Here is a 6,740-nt window from a genome sequence, read left to right as displayed (position 1 = left end):
GTAAGTGGTGCGCCGGCCCCGGCCCCGAGACCCAGCAGCCGGCGACGCGGCGCAGGAGGCGGAGGTGGAGGCAGGAGGCGGAGCGCAGCCGGGGGCGGTGGAGCAGCGGAAGCCGAGCGGAGCCGTGGGTGGCGGGCTAGGACCCCGGAGCCGGGCGGACTTTTGGCGGGGAAGCCGCGAGTTCACCTGACGCGGCCCCTCGCTGGGCGCCCCCGAGGCCGCTGCCTTCTCGGCCCACGCCCGCTTGGTCCGCTCAGCTGCCCCGGGACCCGCCTGCCTCCTCGCGAACTTGGGACGAGTTGGAAAATCCGCTCTGAGAGAGCCTTGCGGCTCAGGGGAGCGGTTTAACTCGGAAAAGGAAAAGGAAGCCAGAAGTAAGGACCTCGGATTTCAGTGCCCACAGCGCTTCTGCCCCACTTTAGGAGCTCAGTTCAAACTTGAGCGAATGCAGCCCGTTTTCCCCAAAACCCGGCCGGAGGGCCTCGTAGCTGAGTCATTCGGTCCCGGGCGAGGGCAATCTCAGGAGAGGGAAGGGCAGATCCGCGACCGCTCTCGAAAGGCTTATTTTCCCTTCTGCCTGAGTCTTGCCTTTTTAGGGCCATCTGGTAAGGTTTCCAGAGCCTGCTGAATTTGGGGAATAAACACATTATTAAACATGCTTTTTTTTTTGAGACAGTTTTGCTCTGTTACCCAGGCTGGAATGCAGCGAACGGCATGATCTCAGCTCACTGCAGCCTCTGCCTGCTGGGTTCGAGCGATTCTCTTGCTTCAGCTTTCCGAGTAGTTGGGATTACAGGCATGCGCCACCACGCCTGGCTAATTTTTGTGTTTTTGGTAGAGCTGATGCTTTTACTATGTTGGTCAGGCTGGTCTCGAACTCCTGAGACTTTCCCCCCCACCTCGGCCTCCCAAAGTGCTGGGATTACAGGCGTGAGCCACCGCGCCCAGCCTCAACATGTTTCTTGATCCTGTTGCGTTTTATTTGTATATCAGATACCTGAGTTTGAAATCACTTAGGGGTTTCCTGCATGCTGCTCAGTGAAGCAGCTGTCAGTTTATAATCACATTTTAAGAAATTGTGACTTACAGGGCCAGTCTCAAAGTGTCATTGAAACTGGAAGAGCCCCTTTAACTGTGGTTTATGTACGTGACTCAGTTTTCTTTTCTACTTAATTTGCCGGGCGGATGAGAGTGCACCTTTCCCTTGACACAAAAGCCTAGATTGAAAAGTGAGAGGTCCGCTATGAACATTTTATCAGATTACATTAATAAACCACGCTGCTTTGTTTTGCTTTGGCTTTGAGCACCACGTTTTTTTCCTAGTCTTTTGTTTGTTTGTTTGTTTGTTTTGAGACAGAGTCTTGCTCAGTTGCCCAGGCTAGCGCACAGTGGCACGATCTCGGCTCACTGCAAGCTCTGCATCCCGGGTTCATGCCATTCTCCTGCCTCAGCCTCCCGTGTAGCTGAGACTACAGGCGCCTGCCACCACGTCTGGCTAATTTTTTGTATTTTAAGTAGGGACGGGATTTCACCGTGTTAGCCAGGATGGTCTCGATCTCCTGACCTCGTGATCCACCCGCCTCGGCCTCACAAAGTGCTGGGATTACAGGCTTGAGCCACCGCACCCGGCCTTTTTTTCTTAGTCTTGATTCTGTTTTTGGATAACAAACTTTCCCTTCCTAAGTCATAGTAGTTTTAAAGTCTTTAAATCTAAAGTAATTTTTTTCCCAAAGGAAGGCAAATAGCACACAATATGTTTGGCCAATAAATGCTAAGTATTAAAACTGATGTTTAAAGAACTATGTATTGATCCCGACACAACTTTAACAAATATATTAAAATGGTTTTGATCATGAATGAGTAAACACTTAAAGCATCGTCAGTATACACATGACTTTGGCGAATCTGTATAGATGAATATAACACTTTCCCAGTGAGTTGGTGATGGATATGGAATCATTTTGGTGAGTGTGAAGTTGTAATTACGGTGATGGTTGTGTACATATTTTGGTGACAGTATATGAATAAATTTTTATTTAATGCGTAAACACAGAGGACATTTTTATTTTTAGTCTTTTTGTTTTTGCATTGTCCGTGAAAGTTAATGAAATTTACTTCTACTTTCTGAATGTTAAACTCTCGAATCCATAGTTAATAGGCTGTATTCCAGTTTCATACTCAGGTGAGTCACTGCATAATCAAAATACAAAATCTTGTTTAGGGTTATGACCATTTCACGAAAAGTAGGGAAAAGTTTTGCATTATTAACATACATAAGGAATCCTGACTGAATCTTTACCAATACAGACATATGTTTCTGATCCTTTTTCTCCCAAGTTGTATTCCCTGCAAATTAAGTATTGGGCCAGAAGATTGAGCTAGGTTTATTGTTGAAGTGGATAGTCCTACTGAAGAGCTCTCAAATGTCCTGTTCCTTTTAGACTTCTTAAAACTGAGCAGTGCAAACAATAGCTGAACCACTGAGAGATGTTATTTTTTAAAGCAGTTTTAGAACCAATGTTTTTATATTTGCTTATCAACGTTGATAAGGAAATAAGCCTGAAATGCCGAATATTATTGTTTCTACTTAAGTAAACTGATGGATTCCATATGTAAAAGTCAGCTTTGAAAAGAATTATTATTGTACATTGAATATAGTTTTGATATTATCAACACAGGAACTTAAAAAAATACCCATTTTAGGCTGGGCGTGGAGGCTCATGCCTGTAATCCCAGCATTTTGGGAGGCTGAGGCAGGCGGATCACCTGAGGTCGGGAGTTCAAGACCAGCCTAACCAACACGGAGAAACCCTGTCTCTATGAAAAATACAAAATTAGCCGGGCATAGTGGCCCATGCCTGTAATTCCAGCTACTCAGCAGGCTGAGGCTGGAGAATCGCTTGAACCCAGAAGACAGAGGGTGCAGTGAGGCGAGATCAAGCCATTGCACTCCAGCCTGGGCAACAGGAGCGAAACTTGGTCTCAGAAACAAAACAAACAAAAAAAACACCCATTTTAGGAAAGATGTATCTCATTACACAATAGGTAGAAATGAACATTTTAAATAATTATGTTAATAATCTCCTTTTAGACAATACATTTTAAATACCTTTTGCAATGGGAGCTCCACAATAAAGACTGCTGTTCTTAAGAATAAATGCCTTTACTCATAGGTTTTCATTTTCTGATACTGTATATCCAGTAGAGAATCAGCAAGAACAAAGAAGAAAACCTAAGGATATCATTAGTGGAAATTTTTGTTGATACTACTTATGAAAATGCCTTAAATCTTACTGCACTGAATAATGATGTTTTGATCAATGATGGACCACATATATGTCCCTTAAGATTATAATGGAGCTGAAGAATTCCTGTCACCTAGTGATGTCCTAGCTGTCCTAATGTCAGAGAGCAGAGTATTACCTTTTCTATGTTTAGGTATGCTTCGACACACAAATACATTCCACTGTGTTCTAATCACCTGCAGTATATAGTACAGTAACATGCTGTACAGGTTTTGTAGCCTAGGAGCAACAGGCTATCCCATTTGGCATAGGTGTGTAGTCGGTTACGCCATCTTGGTTTGTTTAAGAGCAGTTTATAACGTTCGCAGAATGAAGTTGCCTAATATTTCTAAGAACATATCCCCATTATTAAGGAAAGCATAACTGTAGTTCGGTTATAGTAAGGTTTGCAAAGTAAAATGATACCTATTTGCACATTTCATGACAGGCCTTCCTAGGAGTGATAGAGGAAATTACTGGCAACATGTGTGTGAAGTTTTTGTAAGTAGAGGAAATGCATAGGCTACAAAACTATATGGTAGTTTTGATTAAAGACTGGTTAAATAACTATCTCATTGGTCAAGAAGGATGCTTACCTCTAAGAAAACCTTACTAGCAACTCATCCTCTTGTTAGACTTTTTTGAAGCCTCATCAGTTCTCCACAAATGAGAAATATCTTTGTGCATGTTTTCTAAACAGTAGTATAACCAGGCCAATTAAATGTCAAGATATTAATAAAATCCTGTGACGTTTAAGAGTGGAGCTAATGTGATGCTAATATTTTCCTTGAGAATTTCACAAAATAAACTCAGTGTCTTCAAAGTTATCTTAGTAAAGATTTTATTTTTATTTTTTTAAACAGAGCAGACTTAAATCTCTATCTTAGAATAGCAAAATAGCAGATAGTTTTGTTTATATTCTTAATCTCAATGTTTTCATTGATAGCACAAAAAATGATTTTTTTTTTTTTTTGGCTTAGAAATGGTTTTAACTGTAATTTATATCCTAGCATTGATTATAGTGAAAGTGTCCAACCTTGGAATTGTGGCAACTATATCATACATAAAGACCTACATTACTGAATATGGGTGCTTAGAATGTTTTTACTCTTAAAAATTTCTGAAGGAGTAAAATTAGGCATGTTTCTGCACTTAGAAAGATACAAGTTTTGTTCAGATGTATAAGATAGGCCCAATCTAGGTAAGTAAAATAATGGTAAAATTGTTTTTTCTGATCTTAAGCTGATTCAGGTAGTTTACTTTGTCAGATTTACTATCTAGTAGTTAATGCATTTATACTTAATATGTAGATGTTTTGAAATGTACTTAATGTGCAGTAAAGAAGCATGCAATTGGAAAAAACAAAAAAACAAAAACCTTACAGTGAGCCTAGTCAAGCAAATAACTCCCTCAAAAGTTTACAAATTTGGTTTCACATTGGCCGGGTGCGGTGGCTCATGCCTGTAATCCCAGCACTTTGGGAGGCCAAGGTGGGTGGATCACGAGACCAGCCTGACCAAACATGGTGAAACCCCGTCTCTACTAAAAATACAGAAATTAGCTGGGCATGGTGGCTCACGTGTGTAATCCCGGCTACTCAGGAAGCTGAGGCAGGAGAACCGCTTGAACCCGGGAGTTGGAGGTTGCAGTGAGCCAAGATTGTGCTACTGCACTCCAGCCTGGGTGACAGAGCAAGACTCAGTCTCAAAAAACATAAAATAAAAATTTGGTTTCACATGAAGAGGTGGTGGTGAGGGAGGGAGGTGTTTGAAAGGATGGAGATAGACCATGATTATTTGAATTTCATTTTTCATTTCCTCCTCAGCAGCCAATTCTGTAGTTCATTTACTGTGAAACAGCCAAAAGCAGGCAGCAGGTGGGAAATGAATTGAAAAAGAGACACTTATTGAATAGCTAATCCTTTAGTGATTTTAGTAAAGAGTTAAGATTTCTTAATAACAGTTATCTCAGGCAATTAAATTGGAGTAGGCGTGAATCTGTATTAGTCTCCTGAATTTATGTATAATTCATGTTTGAAATATTAAAGACATTTACAAGTGTTTGGAATATTTATTTACGAGTATCCCTCTTGGCTATTCTGTTTTTACATGAAAGTGTAAAGATTATTTTTTGAAAGTTATTGTAACTTTGCTTCATAAAGAGTGTAAGACTAATGGTGTAATTTCATGGTACTGCTTTCTCACATTGTTTTTCCTGTACTCATCTCCTTCCCCTAAAATACGTAACCATAGTCTCATCCCTGTCAATTTCAGCTGTTGGTATTATTTCTGTCTTACAACTAGCCCCACCTTCTCTTAATATTTTAATCGACTTGGTTGAGAAGGACCAACTTTAACAATATGAGCTTCATATTCTCCTTTATCTTTCAAACTTTATTGCTATTGCTACTTAAATTACAGTTAACCTATGGATATCTACTTTTGCAAAGAACTAAAACCTTGCTTCATCACAGAACCAAATAGATTGTATTTCTCTGTGTTCTCTTTCTCTTCCTGCTTCTGTAAAAGGTATGATACCTTTTATTCCACATTCCTTTCTTTTTCTTTTAGATATGCTAGTTGCAGTGCTTTCAGTTTTTATTATTTTTCTTAGGCTTTCTTTCCAAAACCATCTCAATAATGCATAATTTACAGTTTATATTTTTGGGTTTTTGAAAGTGGCGTAAGAACTTAGATTGTTTGGCAAGTGTCTTATAAATCTTAATTTAATATTTCCCGTATTTCATAGTTATCTCCAACTGTAATATCTAGTCCAAAAGCAGGTTTTTTTGTTTTTTTGTTTTTGTTTTTTTTTGAGACAGAGTCTCACTTTGTTACCCAGGCTGGAGTGCAGTGGAGTGATCTCGGCTCACTGCAGCCTTCACCCTCCCGGGTTCAAGCGATTCTCCTGCCTTCGCCTCCCGAGTACCTGGGATTACAGGCGCCCGCCACTGTGCCTGGCTAAATAACTTTTGTGTTTTTTGCAGAGATAAGGGTTCACCATGTTGGCCAGGCTGGTCTCGAACTCCTGACCTTATGTGATCCACCCGCCTTGGCCTCCCAAAGTGCTGGGATTACAGACGTGAGCCACGGCGCCTGAGCAGAAGCAGTTTTTTTCCGCAGAAAAAGCAAAACTGTCTTTATTGTCTTTCCAAAGCTTTCAACTTAGTCTTTAGAGAAACAGTTCTCTTTTTGAATCATTTAATCCACTTAGTCATTTCATCTAAGGTACTATTTAACAAAATTACAAAATTGCAACAAGTATGGCTGGCATAATCAGGTTTGGTGACAAATACAACTAACTCTTGGTAAGCACCCATCCCTGTTGGAGTGAACACAAGTGCTTGGGCACACTAGAGAACTGTGGTGGGCATTAGCTATACTGTAAGCTTCACAGGAGTGGAGAACACTGTTAATATGGAGAGCTGGAAATTGGTTAAGTAGACTTTGGTATTCT

General features: G+C 40.7%; 1 protein-coding gene across 21 annotated transcripts in view; it reads left to right on the top strand.

The window, feature by feature from the left end:
- Nucleotides 1-6,740, top strand: part of CREM (cAMP responsive element modulator) — a 94,780-nt gene that overhangs the window by 409 nt on the left and 87,631 nt on the right. For 2 of the 21 annotated variants that reach the window (XM_033188004.1, XM_033176974.1), the window contains exon 1: nucleotides 7-374. The exons of 16 other annotated variants lie outside the window; for them this stretch is intronic. The gene's annotated coding sequence lies outside the window, so the exon portion shown is untranslated. Of the gene's footprint in view, nucleotides 1-6; nucleotides 375-3,419; nucleotides 3,439-6,740 lie in introns of those variants that run through there. 3 more of the 21 variants (XM_033178364.1, XM_033237965.1, XM_033238732.1) reach the window with 2 other exon arrangements.

The sequence above is a fragment of the Trachypithecus francoisi genome, unplaced genomic scaffold (assembly GCF_009764315.1).
Source record: "Trachypithecus francoisi isolate TF-2019V2 unplaced genomic scaffold, Tfra_2.0 Contig00025, whole genome shotgun sequence".
NCBI lineage: Eukaryota > Metazoa > Chordata > Mammalia > Primates > Cercopithecidae > Trachypithecus > Trachypithecus francoisi.
Note: the sequence above shows the minus strand (reverse complement) of the source record. Positions and strands in the feature narration are given on the sequence as shown.